The sequence below is a fragment of the Anser anser genome (genome assembly GCF_964211835.1).
Source record: "Anser anser genome assembly, chromosome: 1".
NCBI classification, from domain to species: Eukaryota; Metazoa; Chordata; class Aves; order Anseriformes; family Anatidae; genus Anser; species Anser anser.
Window position 1 is genome coordinate 127808922 of NC_139720.1, and position 26909 is coordinate 127835830.

Sequence of the window (26909 nt, forward strand, 5' to 3'; positions counted from 1 at the left end):
GAAAGAAAGAAAGAAAGAAAGAAAGAAAGAAAGAAAGAAAGAAAGAAAGAAAGAAAGAAAGAAAGAAAGAAAGAAAGAAAGAAAGAAAGAAAGAAAGAAAGAAAGAAAGAAAGAAAGAAAGAAAGAAAGAAAGAAAAAGGAAGGAAGGAAGAAAGGAAGGAAGGAAGGAAGGAAAAGAGAGAAAGAAATAGAAAACCCACTTCCAGAAAATAAATGTTTTGCAATGAAACCAGGGAGGATGGGAACAACCAAGCCAAGATCATGTCTTGCTATAATATTTGCCTTGTGATGTCACTTCACTGGCATTACAGTGAAGGAATGGCCCCATCAAGTTCTTTTTGGGCTTCCTTCCCGCCCCTCTCCACCACTACACCCAAGAGTGACACTCTATGATCCACCCACTTGGAGCTGGAAAATCAGAGCATCACACCCATTTACCAGATGTGTCATCCCCACTGTGTCCAAATGGACTCAACCCTCCTACGAGGAAGGCTTTGGGAGTATGTGCTTAGTACAGTGCTGTAGTGACTAGAGGAAAGCCTCTTTACAACATATTGTGTATTTGTCCCTGGCAACATAATGGAGAGCAATAAGATTGAAATAACAAACCCTCTGCACTTATTATGATACCCAAATCCAGATTTTCCTCTAGTTCTGACTAACTTGGTATTTTAAATTACATTTCAGGATTTACATCCCTCTCCATCAGAAATTTGGGAGAGACAGACTGTGCCATTTTCAAGACAGGCTGAACGTTAGATCTGTTATTCATTTCAAGATTTCTTTGTTCCCAATATTGTCTGAGTATCATCTGTGGTAAAAATCTGAGTTACTGCATGTGATTAAGTTAATTTGTGTGTATTAATATTGTAGAGTACACAAAATGTCTTATCAATGTTCTTCGTAAATATCAAGCAATTGTTGTAGAGTTGTTGCCACATTTCTGCGTACCCAGTAAGAACTCCAAGAGTTAACCCTGCAGTTTCTCAATAACCACTAAATCTGTGACCTCCTAGAAGTTATCTAAAAGGTCACATTTTTTCAATTAATATCTATCTGTAAAAGCAGTAATAGTAGAATATTCATATAAGTAGAAATCTCCAAGTTTTTCATATTTATATGTTATAAAGTTCCACTAAAAATAAATAAATAAATAAATAAATAAATAAATAAATAAATAAATAAATAAAGTTACCCTAATGTCATGCTTAAAGTAATAGATAATGTCATGATTGTTTTGTGGGCCTCTCCTCTTTCCCCTCTGCTCACAGGTGCTAGTATAGAAAACTGTATTCTTGCCTTTGATACTTTGTTTTGTGGATTTTGGAGATAGCTCAGGAGTTTACTCAAGGTTTCCCCTGCAATTTTACATCTTATTTAGATAATACAGTAGGTAGATTTCATATGTACAGTAGACTTTTCACCCAAAACCCTCAGTATTTCAGGCAGGTCCATCTTCTAAGGTCATCTACTGAATTCACCTTACAGTAACATATTATCACTAAAATGTGTCCCTCAAGATGTACCAGATCTACAGCCTAAGCAAATCATTTACTTCCAGACACATATATCATTTTTTGGTGTGACAGTCTCCATACATATTTTACAGTATGATCGCTTTGTGGCAAAGGCCAAAAATGCACATGTAACTTCTAATTCTTAAGTTATGCTGAATTGCTTGAGCTTTTGCTTGCTGAGAATAGAAACCCCTGCACCGGAGAGTTGTTGTCCGTAGGAGAGAGAATACAAAGAAGCCTGAAGACACTTTAATATGATGATTTAATTACTTGGTCTTCTGTAAAGTTTAATCACTTGTAAGAACTTCTACAGATTTGTTGTTGTTGTTGTTGTTGTTTCTCTTTTCCTAGGTAATAGTAATAATAAAATAAAATAAAATGGCTGAAGAGAGAATCCTAGTATATTGTGGGGTTTCTTTCTTTCATAAGAACAAAAGAGGAATCATCCACATTACTGTGGAAGAAGGTTCACCAAGTCATTTGTATTAATAAATGGAAAGAGGCAGGAAATGAAAGTTCCATCAAGTCAGTACACATGTACCAAAGAACGTGTGGGGATTACTCACATAGGTATGAATAACACATTTTGATGTCTGTGCCATTTCTCATTAGCCCAGGATGTCTCACATACACTCATGATTATGGAAATAGAAATAGATTGTGAGTCAGAGAAGAAGTTGAGTCAGAATGAGTATGTGAAGTCAGTAGAATGGAATGATCACGGCCATTAACTTTGCCTTGTGAAAGGTGGTAAGGCAAGACCAGTCAAAGAACCAAAGCAAAGAGGGCACCCAAAGGGCAACTGGATAAAATTGCCAAGATGTGTTGACAGCTAAAATGACAGGTATTTCTATTATCCTTAACAGTTATATCTGCATGTTACAAAACCTCAAATGACAGTTTATGTAAATCTTTTGGGCACTTTTTGTTGACATTATGTCCCTCTGCACTTGTGTTCATTATCTAAGACATGTTTGTATCTCAAATAAATAACATAAGTTATAAATGCTTCCTCATGACAAAGTAGGAATTCAATAGGGGTGTTCCCACAGAGTATGTATATGAGGAATATATAGATATCTGACTTCCTGATTTTTGTTTATTCACAGAATTTCAAAGAGCAAGAATGCTGCAGTTGCAAATGCAAGAGGAGAAATGTGCCCAAAAAAAAACTTCTGTAGGAAAATGGGATTAAAAATATATTTTTTTAATTTTTTTTTTTAAATACTCATAGCTTTTGGTTTGGCCAGTTCAGATAGCATGAGACTGAACTATGCAGAGTATTTTAGTGTTTACAACTCTGGTTCAGTGAAGGTTGTGTTAAAGGAGAAAGAAATGTTAATAAAATTTTATGTTTTATCAAAACATACTTCTTTTAGTGTATTGGGTTTGGGTTAGTAAGTCTGCTAACACAGAATTTTGCTTCCCAACATGAACGTAACATCTCGATAAATAAATTTAACTGACCAAATAATTTGCAACTCTTAAAGTGAGAGGTGTATCATGCACTCATACTTCTGAGCTTCAGTAATTCTGTATAGTAGGAAAAAGTCATCCAATAATGACCCTATAAAAGTCACCCTAGATTTTTTTGTGTTAAGTATATGTTAGTTCAGAATATGTTAAAAATTTCAGAGAAGTTCAGATGAATTGGTTAAAGATGCTGTCTTATTGGAAAGACAAAATTTGCAAAGACAGTCATTTACTTTATTAGATCCATTTTACATCACTGAGAAAACAAATGAGCTTTCAGGCACACAAATCCTTGTTCGGGTCTGAAGTAGCAGAAGGAATTTTCAAAGCTAAATGTAAACAGAGAACAAGACTCTGAGTTTAAATTACTTATTGAACAGTTATACCTGAAAGAAAAAGTTGGAGACAGCAGAGGAGCTATGGAAGAACATGAGCATGAAGAGAGTTGTTGATTACCTCCTGTGGGTCAGGAAGTAAAAAAGGTACTTATAATCTGAAAAATATGTTTAGCTCACCATGACTATTACTTCTCTTCAGAATTAGGCATTGGCGTTTTCCCAAACATATCCATCCTTGGAAAGAAGACTATATCATCAATCTGGAATTGAAAGCCTGTCAAAGTTCAGCCAAGTTTTGTTGACCCAGGAAAGATGATGAACTGAAATTTTTATTATTTTTTTGAATCTGACCTCTCTAAGGAATATATTTTACAGCTCACTGGTGAAGTCAGTCCCACCACTCACCTATGCATTATTCCATAGTTATGACATAATACAGAATAAGGCCTTGACCTTGCGTATTTATATATCTCTAACCATAAAAATAGTTCTACTGATATCACTGGATGGTAATGTGTGTAGCATGTGTGTACAGTATTGCCAGTTTTGAAGACTATGTAGAAATCTAGAGCATTTTTTTGTTACAACATGCTCAGGAAAGTTTAGAGTTAATTTTAAATAAAAGCACATTAGAAGCTAAAAGGCCAATTTTCTGCATGATTGTAATCAAAAATTATCTTTCCACATCACAGGCCCCACTACCTCAATTGATGCTAATTGAAAAGCTTGCTGACATCACCAAAAGAAAAGTCTTGGACCACACTGATGGGAACTTGCTGTCTAATCTTAAAACTGCTCCTTCTACTGATTTATTGAAGGTGAGAATGGCTGCGTGTGGACAAATCCAAACACTCTCCAGTCAAGATACAGCATTTTCAGAAGGATTGGGAATCCTTCTGTGGTTTCTACCACAGGAAATCCAGCTATCATCCCAAGCCAGGGAGCCTAGCAGAGGTCTGTTCCACAAGTGTTTCGGGTCTAGCTGCTCTGCACTAGTTAACATATACTGCTGTGTACAGTAATCAGTCCCAGCTGACTCCCGGAAGAGGCTCTCCCCAGCTAACAACAACAACAATAATCAAACTACATTAAAATTTTTCCAAACACCAGTCCATGCCTCAGTTTATGGTGTTTGCCATAGCATATGAAGCTCCATATGTTGTTTTTTGTAATATCAACTTTGAATTCCCCACTTTTTCCTGCACAACATCTCTTTTCTTCTGTGTTTTGGATTTTGTAGTATCAACCACATCTGAGATGTTCTCTGCTGCCTCGCTTTGAAGAGTGCTGTGCAACAGGAGCTTTTGTCCAACAAGATCCAAGGGTTTAATCATCTTCTCTGCAATCCTCAGAAATGCACAAGGACTATAATCAGTAAATCTCACTCTGGACCAGGTACTTTCTTTTGTATGGTAATTTATAACATTTATGCCTATCGGTAGTTTCCTGTCAGATGTTTTGCTCTGAATCCTGACCAAGTTTCCCATCAGGGAGCTTTTGTACCATCTGTTATAAACCCAATTGTGAGAGTGGCTCATCAGCTGTCAGTCATTCCTGAAATCAGTAAGAACACCAAATGCAACAGGACCACCTATCATCATAAATGCTACTTTTGTTATCTTTTGATAACCCTATGGTCTGCTGTTCCATTTCTTTTTTTCTGATTTGAAGTATTCTTCAGAAAGTCTAAGAAAGCAGAGTTTTACTTCACCTATTTGTTCTTCTTTTTCTAATAACACAGCATCCTGTAGTATGAGAACTAAGCAAATATCATCTGACTTCTGTAAGAGCATCTTCAAGGTACCTCATCACCAAAAACTTGCTCTAAAAAAGGTGTCTTCAACCTCTTGATAAGGTGGTGTTGGTATTTTTTTTCCTCTCTTGGCCTTAGAACAGCTATTCATGAAACTATAAACTTATGTGAGTTTTTCTCATATGCTAATGTTTGGGGAGGACAGAAGACATGAAACAAGAAATGAAGTTTTTATTTTGTATCAGAAAGATTGTGGATTATTATCAAGCAAAATGCAAAGTCTAAAACAAAATTTGACTAAAGACTTCCCAAAGATAATTTAGAAGTGGGAAGTTCCTTCATCAGCAGCATCCCTAGAGCCTCTGTGAGGCTATCGGCTAACTCTGCATATGGTATGTTGTAAATAAACTATCACATTAATCCTTTTCTTCCTGTAGCAGAACCAAGTGATTAATGCAACTCTGCTGTGCTCTTCACCCTTCACTTTAATGAGTCACACAGGCTGGATAATGGTGGCCTTGCATCCTTTTCAGTTAGGGTTTATTTGAATACTTGTTAATTTTTCAGGGCCACTATAATCAGGATGTTATGTATTAAAGGGGACATGCAAGATTACAGCTTTTGACACTATCTCATCTTAAATGTTATGTTAAGATGAAATCATCTCCTGTTTTCCTGAGAAACAGGCAAAATCTTTATTTAGAAGAAAAAAATAAAGAATAACTGGTCTCGAACTTACTCAATTAGGAGTTTGGGGACTGGATAACCAAGAGAAGGATTCCTCACTCAAATGCTAATCTTCTCAGTTCATGAGCAGAGTGCTCCGGAGCTCTGTCTGGGGCAAGACAGAGCATGCTTTGGCAGCAGGAAACTGCTGTTGTAGCCTGAGTGCTAAGGCAGATCCTGCAGTCTTTCCACACCTATAATGGATAGGTGCTATGTACAAATACATGCGTCACTCTACCCCTTGCATCCTGCCGTTAGCCATGCATCTACAAGGGCAACCTCCCCTCAGAAGTAAGCAGTCAGATTCATAGAGGTCCTTGACTGGATTCTGCACTAAGAGTGAGAGAGATAATTCACACTTCGCAGTCCTATTTAAAAAAAAAAAAAACTTATCAGCCACACCAGTCCTTATGTATGTCTGCAAATCCTATTGACTGCTGAGCTGATGTGGCAGCTGCCTATGACATAGCAGGCAGCAGAAAGCACCTCCAGCCCTCGTCCCAACCCTTAGGTCATCCCTTCTTTGTTGAAATTCAGACACTATGAGCATTAAACATCATTCATTGTTTCTTTTGTAACTTGGGTACTTAATATGCAACACCCTTCAAACACAGATCTAACCAGTTACGAGAAGCAGAAAGTACTTTCTCCTGTACAGGCCCTCCTCCCCCACTTTGTCAGTAGTGAAAACAGGACCAAGTGAAATCTTCCTGTGACTTCAGTTTCCATGGTTGCCAAGGTTCATACTCATCTTATTAAATGCAGGTGTCTACACCTGCACAGCCCTGGGTGCTTCCAGTGCACAATCTCTTCCACCCTATGCAACATGAATCACACAGTGTCTATAGCTTCAAAGGACCTTTGGTGAGATGTACTTGTCTGGACTGCAAATATCTAATATTTGAATCTTACTCAAATTGTCCTCTTCTTACCTCAGTCAGGGCTTCATCATGGCCCTCCAGCCAAAAATTAGGCTGCAGAGATAATCTATTTTATCTATGTCTATCTAGTATATCTATGACTATCAGTGATAGTCCAGCACACTCATAAACAGGCATACTTAATGAGTTATCCAAATAACCTGGATAGCAGAACACTAGCAGAAATTTAAAACATTTATAGATATCTATATAGAGAGAGATATAGATAGATAGATAGATAGATAGATAGATAGATAGATATACAAACTTTTTAAATGATAAGATGCCAGAGGTCACTTTTAAAGAAAGAGTCATATAATTTCAATATATGGGTGAGGAGATTTTAGCCAAATTTTGATCCAGCTGCAAAGGTAGATAACTCAGAGTAAACTGAGTAAATGGAATATACCAGTGGACTGGTTCAGTTGGTACAGAGATTTTGAGAAACAAGCAACAAAAACCTAAAGATACATCTAGCAAAACTGCAGAAACTCCATAGCAGAAGACTGGATGGGCTGCTCAAAGAAAGTACCTATCCTGACTATTTATGGCTTCCTTTTATCCTGAATTCTGACTTTCAACTAAAATATGAAGCTGCTAAAATTCACTGGGAGACAGGAGTGGGTGGTCTTACTGAATGCTATCAGAGATCCATACACAAAAAAAAAATAGAGGATATGCGTACATGCTCTAGTAAGGCATAAAAAAGAGACTTATCCCAAGTTAGCACAAGCAGGCTTAGCTTTGGTAGTATAGGTTGGCCATGCTTGAGCTAATGAGTCTGGTGGAGACTAGGATGGACAGAATATGTCATGGCATGAGTTGGCATCTCCAGATGACACTGTGCTGCATGATTCAGATGTAGCTGTTTTTCATTTCAGTGAGACATGGGTTCCTCAGCTAAATCCTCAGCCATGCAGTGGGGACAAGACACAACCCACCTGCTCCTCCATTTCCAGAAGCAAAGACATGCATTGAACCTTTCAGACCATGGTGCTGTCACTAGCATCCAGATGCACTGGCATGCTCTTGCTTTAACTTGTCCTTGGTACTGTGAACCTTCAGATGATTAAATAACATGCTGCAGTTGGGGTCAGAAACTCCAGAAAGGATTGGTCCCTCTGAAAAACAGTGATAGTAAGGACAAGATGCACTTCACCTCTCCCCATACCCAGACATAAATTAGCTAATATTCCTCTGAAGCTGCTGTACCCAGTTTTGCTTTTCCTAATAACTTTTTATGGTTTTATAACTTGGAAACAGAAATCCCATTTCATAAAATAAATGTCTCACAAAACACAATCTTTAGATGTACTGCACACTCCTTGTCAACCCCCCCCCCCCCCCTTTTTCCACTATTGTATCACAGTTTTTCCTTTCTAAGTATAGCTACTCCTGCCTGCTGGAGCATGGGAATGGTGGAGAAGTGGCTGCATCTCACTATCTTAGAAGGAAGTCAACGTTGCAATTAACTGCTTTCAGATCTAATAGAAAAAAAAAAAAAAGAAAAAAAGAAAAAAAAAAAAAGTGATATTTACAGATCTCATTCAGGGGACTCTTTGTAGTCCAGACTGTGCTTACAAGATTCCCTGTGTCTATTACCATTCCAGAAGAGTTTTGCTCTGGTCTTCCCCTTCTCTAACTTTTTCTACCTGCATGGGAGGAAGGGAACAGATCAACCTCAGAACATGTTTCTTCTCACCAGTCTACCCAGAAGTAAATACTCAGATATTCCACAGAGAGTTGGAGGAAATGTCAAGTTCTCTATTTTTCTAATTGACAACATGGGAGGAGCAGCATGAGGTGGTTCTAATGTTCACAAGTGAACCATGCCAGGAGGTCAGAGGTAAACAGGGTTTCCGTGCCAAGCGAGAGACCCTGCAGCCAAGCAGAGTGAACTCGTCTGGCTTCCTGTTTCCCAGAGAACAGAGCACAAAAAGGTTGATGTGATTGAGGCAAGAAAGGACACATTCTCAAGACAAGGGAAGTTGGAAAGTCCTGTCCGCAGAAGGACGGCTTCCTTCCCACATTCATTGCCCATTTGCAACAGAAAAGGAACAACTCCTGCTCGGGGAGGGGTTGGGCCTGGACATTTCTGTCATCAGATCAGGACCAAAACTAAGAGAGTAATTTGTCAAGTGTTACTGAGCAGTTAGTTACCATGCTGAAGGAAGCAGAAGAACCTCGCTGCCAGACAGACCTATCACCCCAGCAGATTCAGTGCTGGAGCCGGGAGCTCAGACCCATGACAATGTGGAGACAATGCTAAGGCTGCCAGCTCCAGCCAGCTCCAAAGGGAGCAGCTGCTGCCCTGAGGCAAGCCAGGGCGCGACACTGGTTGGGCCTCTGGGAGAGCAGATTTAATAAAAGGGTAAATACTGCTGTGTGACAGCAGCTGGGATAGAGGAGTGAGAAGCAGCCGTGCAGACCCCACAGACCCCAGTGCAGCAGGAGCGCAGGAGGTGCTCCAGGCAGGCAGCAGCAGTTCCCCTGAGGCCTCTGGAGAGGCCCCTGGTGGAGCAGGCTGTCCCCCTGCAGCCCATGGGTCCCACACGGAGCAGATCTCCACGCTGCAGCCCGTGGAGGAGCCCCCGGTGGAGCAGGTGGATGTGGCCTGGAGGAGGCTGCGGCCCATGGAGAGCCCCCGCAGGAGCAGGCCCCGGGCCGGAGCTGCAGCCCGTGGAGAGGAGCCCACGCAGGAGCAGGGGTCTGGGGGGAGCTGCCGCCCGTGGGGGACCCGTGCTGGAGCAGTTTGCTCCTGACAGATGGACCCCGTGGTACGGAGCCGTGTGGGAGCAGTGCTGGAAGAGCTGCTGCCTGTGGGCAGCCCCCGCAGGCTCAGTTCGGGCAGGACGGCATCCCGTGGGAGGGACCCCGCGTGGAGCAGGGACAACTCAGCATGGCATAGAGGCGGTTAAGGAACACTGTAATGACAGCCTACTTGGAGGTCAATTACAGAGATGATGGAGCAAATTCCTCTTCATATTGTGAAACAGAAAATTTGACCAAGGGCAACAGTCAGAACTTGCTGGTCAGGAGAATCAAGTTGGGCATTAGGAAAATTAGTTGAAAGTGCAGTACTGGGTCAGGATATCCAAAGAGGTGTTGATATCTCTGTCCTTCATGATAAATTTGGACAAAGCCATGTCAGAGCTGTTCTGGCACTAGTGGTACTCCTGCTCTGAGTGGGAGGCTGGGTTTCAGGACTACCAGCACTCTACCATCCGGAGTTATTGTGATTCTGTGATTCCTCTCCCCTTATTTGCTTTCCTGGCTGGGAAGCTAAGCTGCCAGGTCAAGATCTAGCCTTTAGGGTGCCTGAGAGAGGTTTTACCAAGGATTTACTGTGTACTGAAGGCCAAATCTGTCAGGAGAGGATGGATTGTCACTACCAGTGGTCTTGGGGAAGAGGAAAGAGAAATGAGGCATTTATTTTTCTATCAAAGTATCTACCCGCCTTGCATGGTACACATTTAAACAGACAGTGGGAGATCTGTGCCTTAGGAAGCAAACAGACCGTTCCACACCTGGTTGATAACTGATTCTGGCTTTCACAGGACCATTGATTCTTAGGTTTCAGCTACAGTTTAAATATTGCTGTGTTGTCTCTGGAAGGGCTGATTTCACAAGTGAGATCACAGTCTCTTAATAGGGGAGCTATGTTTTTCAATTTAGCAAGTTTAAAGCAGAGATATAAATGAAAGGGTAATAAACAAAACAACAACTGCCACTTTGTTTTGATCAAGATAAAGCAGATAAAAAGATCTAGCTCAACAGGAATTAGAATCTTGAGGACATAAAGAGTAGATTTCTATCATGGAAAAGACCATAGTGGTTTTTTTTCTTTTCTTTTCAAGCTAAATTAACCTCCAAAGCCAGCAGTTCTAACAAAAGATTCCCTCCTTCAAAAACTTACTTCATGTGACTCCAAATTTTCATTTCAGTAAACACCATTTTGGACCTCTTTTTTGTAGAAAAACAGAGTGCATTTTGAAGTGATAATTTTTTCACTCAGAAAACTTTTTCTCCAGAAATAACTCCAAACAGCAATCCACTGAAATCTGTATCAATTTAAAAAATACATTTCACTAGCTCACTTTTCTTTCTAGACACAGCTGTTCAACAAATGTTGCTTGAACAGCACTCATGGCATCTAGATGGAGAGTTATGAGGAAATATGTCACGTCTTTATGTTACAATCAGGACAGTTTAATTGTTAGAAAGCTTTAGCTACAGTAAGTATGTCATCTTCATCAGGAGACAGAAGTTGAGGTATCCCACCCTTCTGTTTTATGTGGTCACTAAAACAACATAAAAGTGGCCAAATACAATTAGTGGAGATAGATCTTGTGCAACACGTTAATGCCTAACCATAGAGCAGTTCTTTCTTTCCCCAATGCACTAAGAAGCTATAGCCTAACTTTTTACAAATATATCAATGTATGGCTATTAAATGCAGTGATAACCTCTTGCAAGAGTAAATTGCTTTCCAATGATCATTTTCTCCTTTTGTGTCAATATGGAAGAGTGAGAGTGGAGTACACTTCTCTTCAAGGAGAGGATTCTTTTTTAGATAACATTCACCAGTACTTTCACTGACCTGCAATTAAAAGATATTTTAAAAGAATATTTTATTTTGCTCCTTCTGTTCATGATCTATTAGTCCTGTACTGCATTCTGAGATCAAAATGCAATCTAAGCAGAAATGTTTACCACAGCCCTTTCCACCTCAGTGAAAGATGTCTGTCTCTCTCTTTTATTTTCCAGCCATTGCCATTTCAGCAGAGTGCCTTTATGGGATAATCAAAAGAAAACATCCCGGAAATTTCAGTCATAACTTCGGGGTTTTTTTACCCTCTGTCTCAAACAAGGGCCAGATGCACACTCTGAGACTGAGTCATAGTGAGGGATTTTTTGGTTATTTAATTACAGTTTTTAATTAGTGTGAGAAAGCTTAACTGATCCTAAATAGTGGTAGCAGTTGACAAATTACAAAAGCACGCCATGCCCACAGAAAAGCTAATGCTGCAAGGAAGGCACCAGCAATCAACACTCATTTGTAATCAGTTACATTTCAAAGAAATAGTTTTTCCAAGTATCTTTGTGCATGTGGGATTAGTATCGTCTTTGAAGTTTAAATCATTTTTAAGATCCTGCCAGAGGCAAATTAGATAAGAAGGTGGCTGTGCAATTAAATTAACACTTTGGAAAGCTCACACAGTTGTAAGATCCAACCACTTATCCTGATAAAATGGTGCCAACACTTTAAAGAGGTGTACCGTCTTATTTTTTACCTATAAATTTTGTTGCTGACAGATTTGATAGGTGCGTGATTCAGTACTTAGCACTGGTAATGTGATTCATCCCAGTTTCTGAATAGTTGTCCAAGATGAACGTTCTGGTGAAGACTCCAGCGGTATAAATCGACTTGTACAGGACTTGGCCATGCTTGCTCTGCTCAGTCTCGATGCTGTTTTCCAACTCAGCCCCCAGAAACAAGGACCAGGGACATCTGCTTGAGGTAGTGCCAGACCCATCAAGTCCTACACATGGTCACAAGCTTCGTTTCTGTACTCCGCTTCACACCCACTGGCCAGGGCCTCGGAGCAGCTGTGCCTGATGCCTGGCTTCCCTGGGCAGGGGGCCTGTGCCACAGCTGAGGACAGGCACAGCTCGAAGACAGATGCTCCAGCAACAGCCTCTCCCACGGTACACGGTTCCCCTGTGCCATCTTCATCGCATTGTCTGGCACACTCATCGCATGCCTTCATCATTTGATTAAATGCCTGCCCCCATCAGTGAGCCCAGTGCGTGATTCCTGCACATCATGGCTTTGCTAACTCAAGAGGTCTGTTGTGGTGGACTGCCAGATCTTGTCTCTGCATCTCCTTTTAGATTATGTGGGTTTGGACTGTCAATCACTTGCTGACAAAGAATCAATTCTCTCCACAGAGCCAAGTGGTTTTGTAAAATGCTTTCTGAATCATATCAACCAGATGCCTTTACAACGCTGCATTTGTGACCAAGACTTGACAAAAGTAAACGAGTTTCAAAATAAAGTATATCTTAATCGTTAAACTTCTTGAAAAGTCAGCTAGCTGGATGGAGCAATGGTAGGCAACTGAAAAGGGGGTGTTGTTTGGAACTGTGTATATAAATCTTCATCTCAGTGAAAAACTCCAGCAAAAGTATTCTCACTTTTTTAAGGAAAAAAAAAATAAAAAAATTAAAAAATCTCATCTGTATTTGCAAGAGGAAAGAGCTAAAGTTTTGGTGCCTTTCATGCAGCTTTTGGGAGCTGAGCCCCCGTAGTTTGATCAGCAAGCATTCAAAGTGATTCACTCCAAGAGAAGTTAGACACCTGTGTTCTTCTAGGAATCCTATTATTCACTTCTTAAATGTTTACCTCTTTGGATGCCTGATATTTTTATGTCATATACTTTTTATAAATTTTTATAAGCTAATGGACAAGAAAGGATCAGATACAAAGTGTTAGCCTCTTGCCTTGTAGGCTGGATCCTTGTAAAGGGTATCTGAAGCCTGGAATCAAGTTTAGCTTAGCACTGAAATCTCCTGAAGATGAAAGCATGAACCAAATGTTCCCTGAGAGCTCAATGACAGAACTCAACCTGGCTTCAAGGACACAAGGTTATCACATGGACTCTCACAGAATTCAGATTTTCTGTCTGGAACCTGGATCTAGCAAGGTGAACAGAAGCGTTACAAAGCCCCACAGAGCCACCTGTACAGTTAAGTTTGAGGTCTGTGAAACAAATTATGTGAATCACTTATCTCCGTCATTACATTCAACACACTCTGCAAGAGGAATTGATGAGACCTTTCAGGAGCATTTCAAGGTTTACTTTGCTGCAGTATCTGTTGCAGAGGACTGCATTTTCTAGCATATTGTGCTGCTTTAAAATGAATCCCAACCAAGTAAAAAGATCTAACCTATTTTGGTGTTACAATTGTAATATTTTCCTTGTTGGGTACAAGTTTCCCTCATACTCTACGCCAGCAAAGAGAGGATGGAGTAGCTGCAAGCAATGTCAACTAACAGCTAACAAAAGAATCAACAAAATCACCTACTAGGCATCACTCACTCATCAGGTTGGCTTTCATTTACCTAAAACACCCGCTAGTGATTAACAGTACATCACTTGCCCCTAAAAAGAAAAAGCACACTTTTGAGAAACCATCTGTATTGTGTCTGGTAGGACACTTGTGATGGAGGGAGGAGTAGGTTCTGCAGCTCATTCCAAGAAAACCAATGTCTTTGCTTATAGAAAAAAAAAAAAATCTGAAAAGCACAGAGAGAGGAACAGAGGACAGATGCAATGACACTGCAGCAGCAGCACCGCAGCTCCCTGGAAGCTGGACAAGGTTAGAGGAGCATCTCTGGTTTAACAAGCCAATGCTGCAAAGTGCTAAGCTCCCCTGCTGGAGCTAACGGGCACCCAAAATCCTGAAGGAGGACAAATATTTCTAAACTAAAAACTCTTTTACTCAGCTCTTTCTTTTTGCTGAGGCAAAAAATGACTTAGTTCATAATCAGTGAAAAGCTGATCCAACAGCTTATGCAAGTGAGATTCTTGCCAAAAGAAGGAGTGCTGGAACAAACGAATAACTTAAGGAAAAATGGGAAAACAGTGGTAACATCTAAAATGATTTAACAAGGTGTCTAATCCCATAAAAATATAACATTCTTTACTAGACTAGAGAACTGAAACATGTGTTTACATTTCGAAATAAAAAGTGAAACCTAAATGTCACTTTGTCAATTATTAAGCAGTTGTGTTTATTTCGCAGCAAATAAAAAGGAAGGAAGGGAGGAAGGGAGGAAGGGAGGGAGGGAGGGAGGGAGAAAGGAAGGAAGGAAGGAAGGAAGGAAGGAAGGAAGGAAGGAAGGAAGGAAGGAAGGAAGGAAGGAAGGAAGGAAGGAAGGAAGGATGGAAGGAAGGACGGACGGAAGGAAGGTTATGTTGATATGGCACAACACAGTATATCAAGATGACCAGACTAGCCCAAAATTTGTTTTTTAAGCCCTTGTGACAATGCACACACCTCACAAAATGTATGTTTGCAATCCCTGTGGGAGTACAGACCAGGAAGACAACTCCATTTTGTCTATGCAGGCTTTCACCTTGCTGGACATCCTCTCATCTTCAGCTTCAGTATAATTTCCTAAGGGCTGCTAGCATAGACCTAAAAATAGAGACTCACTAAGTGAACCAGCTGCTTCATAAAAACATAAACATCTCAGACAACACAACAGACGAGGACTGATTTGGCAGATCACTTTGCAGATCTCCTTGGCAATGAAGCTTCCTGGCCAGGGACTCCATCCCCTGGGGAACCTGACCAGGGTATGATGTGCCAGTCACACTGCGCTGAGATCTGCTGGAAGTTGTTTGGGAGCAAAAGATGAGTTTGACAAAGAAAAGACTGCAGAAACTAAGCTGCTTTAGACAAGGACCAATACAGAGAGTAGAAAAAGAGGTGGAGAAAAATGAAAGGTAAATTTCGGCATGCATATTCATATTTTTAATACATTTTTGATAATATTTGTGTGAAAGGCAGACATCATTTTTTGATACACTCCATGACTCATAGAGTTTTCAAAACACTCAGAAAGTTGCCCTTTTATGTACTTGCTCCATTTAGGTCTTAGAATCAGAGACGGTTTGGGTTGGAAGGGACCTTAAAGACCACTTAGTTCCATCCCGCCTGCCACATGCAGGGACACCTGCCTCTGAGCCAGGTTGCCCAAAGCCCCATCCAACCTGGCCTTGAGCACTTCCAGGCATGAGGCATCCACAGCTTCTCTGGGCAACCAGTGCCAGTGCCTCACCACGCTCACAGGGAAGAATGTCTTCCTTACATCTAACCTAAACCTACTCCTTTTTAATTTAAAATAGTTAGCCCTTGTCCTAACACGACATACCCTAGTAAAGAGTCTCTCCCCAACTTTCTTGCAGACTGCCTTTATGTCTTGCCTCCATTATCTTCCTACTGAGATCCTAGCAAGTAAAAAGGCTATTTCCCACAATCTCCTCTTTCCCTGGTATGCCTCCACCTGTCTCAGCCCTAAGAACTGAAGTCACAAGATATCTTGGTTAGAGGCTGGAGGAGGACCAAACATTGCGGTAGGACTCAAGGCTCATTAGAACAACATTTTTCCCCTCATGCCAGTCCAGAGGTCCCATGAAAACAACCAGCAGATGTAGGAAACTTCACATACGACCTTCCTGTGCAGTAGTTCTACCTCCTTTCCCAGGCAGGTAAACAGCTAGCATCCAGCAGACAAAGTTTGGTAATATCCAACTTGGAAATATCTGGAAAACAGAGAAAAGGGATTTAGATAGACTTGATTTATACAGTAAGCAAAAATATCCTTACAGCTATATGTACATGACCTACCTTACTCCTCTGGCCAAGGGCCACCTCTTGTTTGCTGTTTCCAAAGCATAAAAATGTATTTCATTTGAAAGTGATGTAGAAATACTGCTCAGGCGTATCTCCAGCTTCTCCCTTCTTTCACTTGTCAGAGTTAACGTCGTGCATAACTGGCAGTACCAGTTTTACCTTCGGAGGTGGCAGCTGGGGAAATTACTGGGAAAAATAAAAAGGGCACTGGAAAAATGGCCTGAGGAGCCAACAACACTGAAAGCCACAGAAAGGTAGGCAGGTCATGCTTTTAGGAGGAAAGTCAGAAGAGCGGGTTTTGGTGAACTGTGGAAAAAGCCGCACACTTACCATCCGAGGACACATTGTATTACAGGGGGTAATCAATAACAGCATGCGAGATGTGTTTCTCCTCCAAGTCATGTTTCGCTTTGTGCGCTTTCCTTCTGTTTGCAGCACAGTGCAGACTGCTACAGGCTACTTGAGTGTTTTCTTGTATCTTCCCATTTCCACAAGATCATTTGAGCAGAGGCATTTCCACTCTCAGCAAAAGCAAGCTGTTCCTGTTTGCATCAGGCAAACCAGATGGAGAAAACAAAACATTAATTTATGACTTAGAAGATACATTTTTATGACAGGACTTTGTAGCACCCCACACTTCTTTTTCAGTTTTATTTTTCTTGACATTTACAAGCAGCTAGGAAAATAAAATTAGAAACTGGAGATTCCTCGCAGCGGCGGCGGCTGCGTAATTTCTCTCCGGCTGCAATTTCAGACCCTGCCCTGCCAGCAGCAGCCCCAGGTAAGGCTGCCTCTGCTCCCTGAGCAGCTCACCTCTGCTCCCAGCCAAAAATTGCCACCGGGTCTGCTGAAATAACTGCATGTATAATTTCTCCCTATCCCACTCAGTCAACACAAAATCCTCTACAGAGGTAGCCTGCCTCCTATAACTGGACCATGAAGTGAGCTGGATTGCCTCCGCTGGTGTCTGTTAAGGGAGCAGGACACTGTGGGGGGAGGCAGGCTGAGGGGTGAAGGGCCTTTGGGCACTTGGGGACAGCAGCACTTTTGCTCAGCTGGGCGGCCGCAGCAGCGCATGCCTGGGCACAGCAGGGATCGGCCTGGCACAGAAGCCAACTCTCATCTGCAGTTCAGGATCACACCTGCCCATGATGCTGGTGTTGTCAGCTCAGCGTGAACAAGCCTGGCTGTCCCTTGCCTTTGGAAATGCTTGGGAAGGCAGCCAGGTACCTTCCTGTGCCTTGGCTGCACTCGGTGCGTTGCACAGATCCAGCCCCAGCGACCAGCCCGCGAGCATCACACTGTCTTGCTATCAGGGGCACCGAGGGTGACTGCCACGTGCCCACAGCTGCAGCCCGCAGTGGCAGGATCACTCCCTTGCCAACAGCCCAGATGTGCCCCTCGTCCACTTGTGAGATTTTCTGACAGCTCGTGGAGGAGAGGCCTGACCAGAAATATTGCTCGCAATGCTTTAGTGAGACAGAGAGCTTCTCCATCTCCACTGCTAAATAATAATAATAAGAAAAATGCATTCCCTCTTTCTGCTCCCGCAATGCCTCTAATAGGTTCCCAGAGCAGATGACCTGTGCATCTCCAAGTGCTTTGGATAGCTCTTCTAGTTCCTGTATGAACCCTTGTGCATCGCAGTTATTAATCACCCAATTCATTGACAGTGCTGACATGGAGGCGAGGTTTAGAAAGTAAGCATGCCTTGGAAATTGTGTCTGATTGTTGGTTTTGTTTGTGAAACTGCTCAGATTGTGGGAACAGTGACAGGCTCTGAGAGGACAATTTAATGTTTTTAAGTCAGATGAAGTGGCTGCTGCTTTTAGTTAATTGCCAACTCTGTTTTTCAGTACTAAACAGAAAACAAATTCTATTCTGTTCCCCATAACGAGCCAATTCCAATTAGGGTAATTACCAGGGGATAATTGTAGACTACCTATGGTTAATTAGGGCTCCACTGTGTGTTTATAACACTCCAGGGATGTAAATATTTTATGATAACCACAGCTTCATACATTGTTACCACTTAATTTAACATATTACATCATTTTTACCGTGAGGGGGAAGAGAAGAGGCAGGCCTTGAAACACGACCTCAAGAGCTGCAACCGGCTCTCCCCAGCAGCAAACCGCCCCGCCTGACAATGGTGTTATGCTGACAAACTCCCTTTTTTAGGTCATCTTCTGTTCATTTAGCAGGAAAAACCTGTGCGCCATCATTAAGGCTGGCTTTGAACTCATGAGCTTGATGGAGAGCAGAAAAGCAAAGGAAGCAGGAGCTGGTGCTGGCCCGATCCCACAGTGCTGCCCAGCCTGTCCAAGGCCACGTGCGGATGGTGCGGTGGGCACCCAGGGGTTCCCTCAGAAAAAAAAAAACACTTTGTGAGATACAAGTAATGCTATCGGGATGAAGCAAGGAAAGAATGATAAATATCTGCAAGTTTTACATGGTATGAAATGTTGCTGGCTGGTGTTGGAAGTGTGAGAGTTTTTCATTTACTGTTTATTTCACCAAAAATGTGACATTGTGAGAAGGGAGAGAGAAAAAACAAGGTTTGGATTCTGGAGAAATGCACAGGAAATTTCACCTGCAAACAGGAGTGATATCTGGAGTATAAAACCCACAGAAACCCCTCAGTTTATTAACTGGCCACTCAGAAAATTATCCTGCATGCAGAAATCGGCATCTAATGGAACAAAGAGGGTTCCCCAGGGCATGTCTTTGTGCGGGGTATGAGCAAGCAGTTCAGTTTGCCAGTTGTGCCATGTAACTCTGAACCTGCTAAAGGCTTTCCTTAAACATGCAGAAGTTCACAGTCCCCATCCCAGGCAACAGGTAAAATTTTATAAATCGGTTCTTTTTTTTTACTCTACAGGAAAATACCCATGTCCAGTATGATTGTGGTGTGAGCATTCAATGTAATTTCCAACTTTATCAGTACTTTATGATACAATAATGTCATTCATCTATAAAGTAAAAGTTTAGTTAAAATCTTGTTATATAAACCTTTTTACAAAGCAAGCCCTAACCACAGCATCTGAATTAATAATTCTCATTGCCATTTTCCTTCACGATAACCTCCCACTCAAGACACAGCTGAGACAGCTGCTGATTTTGTTCTCCACTTAAATTCTTCTGTTCTCTAAATAGTGCTACAACTAATTTGGAAATGTCCTGCTCGAATACCTCTGGTATTCTTCGGAAGGGAAAATGAGGTTTGCAGTACTAGTGGTGAAAGCTTCTTTGTATGTCGTGCCAATACTGAAGGGCATTTCTGCTGCTGATCTTCATTGACTTCGAGCCAGGACAATAAATCAGACTCATATTGTTATTAAATCCCTGAGTATAACTCAGCAGTTAGATGCAATGATGAGAATTATAGATACGCATGAGAATGTTAACATTTTATTCACGTTATGCAACGAACCCGTCAATGTCCAAAGCGAGGAACTAAATGTGCTTCATCTGCCCAGTTTTCCTACTTCTGTGGAAAGGGGTGGGAGTGCTGAAAGCAGTTTGCATCTCCTCTGGAGATGGCCACGGCGTGCTTCTTGACCCGCAAGTATGGAAGCGATTCCAGTCCCCCTATTTAGACATAGCCTTGAGTGTATCAGGCATGAATTATTGTTGGTGATAAAAGCACAAGCCTGTGTACATTTCCCAGCTTCGGCTCTCATCTCTCACAAAGGATTATTTCAGAATAATTTCACAATCCCTAAATATAGTATAATCATGCTTATAATTTCAGTGGTTATGAAGAAATCTGCAGAAACACAGAATCTTTTTGAGTTATACCATACCTTCAACCTGAGCCTGCAGGCAGCCTGAAACAGCACTATTGCCAGCTTTGTGGTGCCCAGTTCATCTTAGAAACACCAAATGGTGATAATTTAAATGCACGTTTTTTTTGTTACCTTTTTTCTTATTGACTTTAACAGAGTTCAAGCTGCTTTGTTGTTTGTTTTTTTGTGTGTTTTATTTGTTTGTTTTGTTTTTTCATTTAAAAAAAAAAATCTATATCAAAGGTCTTAGATGTTCTACAGCTAGCTGCCAAAAACTACAGCCCATCTTAGGCAATTTAACTGAGTTAGGATTATCATCAATTGAATTTAAGAGACACAAAAAATTGAAGTTGTGGAACAATATTAAAAAAAAAAGAAGATTAAATCATGGACTGCATTATATGTTTAAATTACTGTATTTATTCAGTATTCAAACCATGGCAGAGTATCCACTGTGCAAGTTGTATTATTCCTCTATTTTGTATTTAATTTTTTTTTAAATCCCATTTAAAAAAAAATGCAGCTAATGTTCCTGCCAGGTTTCTATTGGTCCTAATCCAGGCATCTCACAGGTAGTTATAATCTCATTTGCTTCCAGGACTTGAATGAAGGCCAGTTGAGATGCTGGCGTCCGTACCTACTTGCATATGGGAAGGAGGCAAGGGCAAAGACATCGTCGTATTTTAAGAAGGTTTTCTAAAGGTTGGCAAGAAAGGAGTTAACCAGGGTTTGACGGCTGTCCTTTGTGGAAAGGGCATACTGCAGGAGAGGGATGCTGCAGAAAGGCAGAGGTCAGGCAGCAGGGATCAGGGCAGAGGCACCTCAGAAACCACAGAGCCACAGAGAGCTTCTCCTTGCTCTTGAGGACCATATATTTTTGTTGCCTTGTGGGTTCAGGCCCTGTAAAAAATGTGGGTCTAAACTTCAGCTTCTGAAGGTATTTTATTAGACTGGTGTTTCTTGGCTGCAAACTGTAGCAACCTAGTGAAGTCTGTTTTATTTTCATTGCCGAAGAAAATGAACAGCTGCATTGAACGCTTATGGCTCCATCTTGAACAAGATTAACTAAAGTTACCTGACTGTCATGTTTTTCATTTCCACTCCTCATGAAAACTTCAACATCAGTTGTTTATCAAAAGTAAGGCTTATTTAAGTATGCAAATGAAAAGAGATTTATTTTGAAGCTAAAACTAATAATTCTTCCAAGAAAGCTGGAAGCTCATGGAGTAAAGATAAATCCACCTGATCTAATCACTTTTCCCTTTCTTGAACTCATCTTACTCTTTAATAGCTTAAATCACCTCTGAAGGGGAAAAATAATCAATCCACAAGCATCTTTAGAGCAAAGCAGAATTATTTTTAGATTGCACTTTGTGGCTACAGCTGTAACGTATTGTTCTGCTCTGATAAAGCACTCCATAAACATGGCATCATACAGGTCTGTTGCAGCAAATTTATCGGCAGTTCACTTCTGGGAAAGAGCAGCAGTAATCACAATGAATTAAATTTTTGAAGGGTATGCTTCCTTTGAAAATTATTTTATGGTTATACCAATGATAAAGGCCAGTAAACAGCTGAGAAGTTACACTCTCAGGAGGGTAACTGCTGTACACAGTCCTCTTAAAAACCAGAAAGAGATGGATAATGGAATAACTGCCATATGGATGCACTTTCAAAGGACTTTTAAAAGTAATGAAAAAAAATAATAAAAATTTCACGCACAAAATGTTTATATATAGTAAAGAAATGCTACACGAGAGATTTGGAAAACAGTCAGCTGTCATTACTGAGAAGCTCTCAGATCTCATTCCTGGGCAAATCCCTCTATAAAAAATGGGTCACAGGTAAGCAGACCACACTGACTTGGGACATATAAAAGAGAAAGGGAGATGGAGAATTCAAAAATATGAGCCTGATCCTGGTTTATATTTCCTCTCCGTGCTCAGAGCAGTACTAGAATATAAACACAGGGGGCAATATGGCTTTAAGGTAGCTTCTACTTCTATTTAAAGGTAATTTTGAAAAGGATAGAAAACGACAGACATGGAGAAAACAGAAACTCAGCAAAACATGAGCCCCATATTCTGTGCTCTCCTAGCCTGTGTAACACCAAGCGGGCAGCTGTCCCATGCACTGACAATTCACTCTTTCCCAAAAACCACCCTGGTCAGGAGGCAGCTCCTTTGGACGTGCCCAGGAGCAAACTGTTCTTCACAAGTTTCTGTTTCATACCAGAGCCTCTTTAGCACGATTTCCAGCCTTCTCTGACTAGCCATGCTATGGAAGCACTAAACCTCTCCCAATCTGTTCTCTTAAGGGGAGACAACTCTGTAAAATATGCCTTTCTCCCCCAGAAAAAGCTGCAGAATAACAGTAGCCATAAGGTATTGAGCCTAGCAGGGCAAGGCAATTATAGATAAAGTTGAAAATACAGCCTGTAGTGGACTTGATACACTAGCTGTGTTTATTGGCTCGTTTTAATTAAAATGAGAGATAGCTGATGAATTATGGAATCTCTATACGTCCTACTGCCTGCATGGCTTAACTTGCCAAATACTTGTAGCTGTTGGGCTATTGTTTGTGAAAGAGAGGGTGTGGGTGAGTTTTATCCTCCTTCATGCTGAATGAAACATTCCCTTTGCTCTCCCCTGCAATCCATAATGCGCTCTGGCTAAATCATCAGAAGGAATGAATGCATTTGTCTTCTCAGGATCTTCCTTCTTGTGCATGAGTCTTTCTAAGCTTTCCAAATACTCTATTGCATTTCAGAGCAGATGCCAGCACGGACCTCTAGAAGCATCACTTCATTATTTCTCAATTACAAAAGCTGTATTTCTGAAATTGCTTGGTTAACTTGATTATAGACATGATTTTTAAAGGATTTTTAATTATATCTCTTGCTGTCTTATGTATCTTTCCTTTTAATAGGGAGAAAGTTTATAAAATTAATTTCACAACAGGCTACAACAGCAGTTATATTTCTCAAAAAAAACCAAAAAGAATGGGATGTTTTTGCCTATACAGTAACACAGCTTCAACAGAGAAATGCACATCAGTATCTAAAACTATAACCATGGTAGGCATTGCAATCATCATTTTATTTCAGGGGAGACTGAAACTTAAATTGAATTCTAAAAAAATCTATTTCGTTCCTTGGTATTTCAATGACTGTTCCACACAGTCCAAAGACAGAAGAGCAGCTGGGTATACGAATGTCAGAGTAACTCAAATCAAGAAGTATATTAATGTAGTCTACACAACTACTGGAGAAGGAAGTTTTTTATAAGGCAAAGATTCAAGATGTAATTTGCATGGTCACACTAAGAAGCTACAGTAAGCTTTATAATGAACACCCTCACTTAGACCTTAGAAAAAGAGAAAATGAAATTAAATGCCTCTTCTTTCATATAGTTGATTGTTCATGCATCAGTAATACCTGCCTTAAATATTAAAGGTGAAGTGATTTCAAATCTGTTGTACCTGAAGCAAAGTATGAATTTTGTTGATTATTTCCCCCTACTGCACTTTTCCTGAGCTAAAGATCCCATTTTGCTATTCATATTGGAACATGTAATTGTGAAGTAAAGCCTGCAGAGAAGAAAACTAAATACCAACCGGGCAGATCATAAAGATAGTGCATGATCCATGTGCACAAAGCAAAATGGCAGGAGGAATGATTCGTGCTTTGTCCTTGATGGTTCGTTTTATGAAGTCACTAAACTCTGACCCCATAAGTGGGGAATATTTTGTAACTGAAAGACTGTGTCATGACTAACGTGTGGACTATTTGCTCCCTTGTTACACAGCACAATGCAGTCAGGAACAGAAGCATCATACCCTGGGCTGGTGTAAGTTGTTTTGGGCTTGCTGTGCTCCAAGATGATGGACTCATGTGAGCTGTGGACCTACCTGATAAAAATGTGTTGCTCAGCACTTCACTAGAGGCATTGCACCTTCAGAGGAAATTTTTTCCAGGAATTTAAGAGTCTTGGACCTAGAATAGGACAGCCGAAACTTTTCACCATGCGTTCACTTGTATATTGTGGCAATTTCATAGTCTTGTGCCATTTTCCTTTCCGAAGAAAGTCCTTCTGTCCTTTCATATTGTTTCTTATGTCATTGAGATCATATTTCCATTACACAACAACCCATAACTCAGTCAATCACCTGAATATTTGTGTTAATTGCTTATAACAATGCAATTCTGGACACCATAATCTATATGAATAATGATCTGGGAAATCCACGTTATGTCTAGATGAAAATGAGGGATTGTGGAAAATTGTTGTGTGAGTATATATTTGTTTTTGCTGTCTGTAAATGTTAGGGATTTTTTTTAGATGTGGAAACAGTCTATGACAACAGTCTAAGGGAAGCCAGCTAAACCAGTTTTCTCCTTCCAGAAAGAATGTAGTCTAGAAAAGAGGAAGAAAATCAGCACCCAAAGAAAAAGGCCATTGGAAAGGGAGCTTCACAAAGCTATATTAAAATGCTGTGCATTGCACATATTCTACGGGATTGGAGTCTGTATATTCTAAAGAACTTATTAGCATATCAAGGACTCTCTTATTCAGTTTACATCTTCTGATGTGACCAGACAATATTTTCTTTGTAACACTGATTCTTTTTACTCCCTATGCACAGATATTTATCTGCTTATCTTTATAGACCATTTGGAACTATATATGAGCAATGTAATTCATATCATTTCTAATTGCTTGCCCACAGATAACAAGATAAAATAAAATAAAATAAAATAAAATAAAATAAAATAATAAAATAAAATAAAATAAAATAAAATAAAATAAAATAAAATAAAATAAAATAAAATAAAATAGTGAGAAATCCTGTTTCCATTAAAGTTAATAAATACGTCACTATTGTTTCCAGCACAGGCAAAATTTCCCCATAAAAAGTGCACATTAATGAACTTAATTTGATTACTTGTCAGAGTCACACAATAGTATCAGTGCCTTTAACCATAGTTTTAAGGGGAAGAGAGACCTTCTCCCACTCATTTTTAAAGTTGCTTTGGGGAAAACTCTCTATGATGCCATTATGGAAGTTTTAGGTATTTTCTAAGAAGCTGGTTTACTTTATAAAGTACAGAAATCAGTGAAGAAGCCAAATAAGATTTATTAGTTTTTTTGTGTTTTGGTTTTTTTTTTACATTTCATCTTCAATAATCCGATGTCATATATGTATATATGTATATATATCCCATCATTACTATAAAAATATTTCAACACCATCAATTTGCTACAAATCCCCTGTTGTAGTGATGTGTTCACTGCCAACAAACCCAGCTGATCAATCAGCTAACAGCTGACAAATTTGGGTTTCATCAAATGAGGAGCAGAAAGCAAATTGTGGGATTAGCTTTAAATGATTCCTGTGGTGTTCCCTTATATCTGAGTTTTTGCCAAGTGTGTATTCAAGCTGCCGAGGCCAAGTCACTTGAATCAAATTCATCCTCTGCTGCTCTCTGAGCATTCTTGTAAGAACAATCGCAGACCTCTGCTCCCACATGGAATGCATCAGGAAAACTCCCTGATCTCAGCAGTGGGAGACATGAGATTCATGGAAAGGAATGAGCTGAACAACCCAAGCTCTCATGTAATGCCTTGATGTGTCAGTAATAAACTGGACAGTCTAGCTGAAGGTGACATGGTGTGGACTTTGATTATGTCCTATTTCACCTTTTCTGTAGCTCCTAACTCCTCCCTGGTGAAACAGCAAGCTAACTTAGATGACACAACTGGACTAGAGGCAACTTGATCTTATCTATAGCTGTGTAGCTGAAATCAATGTACCAATAGCGCAGCCTAGGACATCCCACTGAGCCCTGTCCTCAACTACCAGAGAAAAATCTGAGATTCCAGATTCACAGCACTAACAGGCATCAGTAACAGAAGTGCCTTATGTGTGTCTGCAAAAGGGATAAATTGTCTAAGAGCACAAAAGCTGGAAGTATTCAAACAGACAAACATGCTGTATTACTCTGAAGCCAGGCAATAGCAACTGTACAGGTCTAGTGAAACCACCCTTAAAAATGGGTTTCAGTTGTAGGTACGTTGTTGCAGAGATTAATGGAATTACTATGATGAAAGAAGGGACACTCAGACAGACAAACAAACAGAGGGGAAATAATCAATAAAACTAAAGTTGTGGAGAGCACAGAGAGCTGAGGTAAAATATAACAACAAGGAAAAAGTCAACACTCCAGAGAGGGAATGTAGGTATGCTAAATAGTACATAGAAATATGCTTAAAATGTTAGTACTGTAATGTGAAAATTAATAGTCAGTTTTAAAATGTCTAGTTTCTAACAGTCAATTTTATTATTATTATGAACTAGTGTCAAAAAAAAAGTGCTGAACACATATTTCAAAATTTATTAAGCAAGACATATTTTGGTGACCCTGAAACAATGTCTGGAGTAGACTTTCATTAACATGCAGGTAAAAGTGATGACCCAAAAGGATCATTCACTGCTATTTTGTCTAGTTCTGCTATATATCCCTGAAGTACCAAAGTATTTTTAAAATACACTGTACTATGTAATATCCCTTACCTTTTAAAGAAGTCTGACATCATGTGATAAATACCACTGGGAAAAAAAATGAATGGCTCAATTAGCCATCCATAGCTCCTTATTATGTGAGCATTTTCAGCTTTTTATGACAACATGAAAGCCATAAAAATAACAAGGCTCATTTTATCAATATTTATGGATGGATGGTCCATCAAGAGAAAGAACAGTTCCCTGCCATCTGGGATAACATGGCTTACATTTTGCAAAAACTACAATGTACAATTTTCAATATTCATACAAATACTGTACATCATCAGCAGTAGGGACTTATTTTGATATCTGTAATGTCTTTTTAAATAAAGTGAATATTTTTATATATCATATGAGTATATATAAATGTATATGTACAGCTGAGTTAAATACTATTACAAATT

General features: G+C 40.2%; 2 long non-coding RNA genes across 3 annotated transcripts; one reads left to right on the forward strand and one right to left on the reverse strand.

The window, feature by feature from the left end:
- The first annotated feature begins 2074 nt into the window (after positions 1-2074).
- LOC310892257 lies at positions 2075-14365 on the forward strand. Of its 2 annotated transcripts, none has more exons than XR_014577990.1 (4): positions 2075-2361; positions 4021-4146; positions 4569-4723; positions 11495-14365. It is a non-coding gene; the product is annotated as an uncharacterized lncRNA (long non-coding RNA). The 2 variants fall into 2 exon arrangements; XR_014577991.1 differs by lacking the exon at positions 2075-2361 and adding an exon at positions 2956-3472.
- A 1489-nt stretch (positions 14366-15854) lies between these two features.
- Positions 15855-16690, reverse strand: LOC310886944. Its single transcript, XR_014575546.1, has 3 exons — positions 16484-16690; positions 16148-16339; positions 15855-16062 (listed from the first exon to the last, which is right to left on the reverse strand). It is a non-coding gene; the product is annotated as an uncharacterized lncRNA (long non-coding RNA).
- Positions 16691-26909: the final 10219 nt, after the last annotated feature.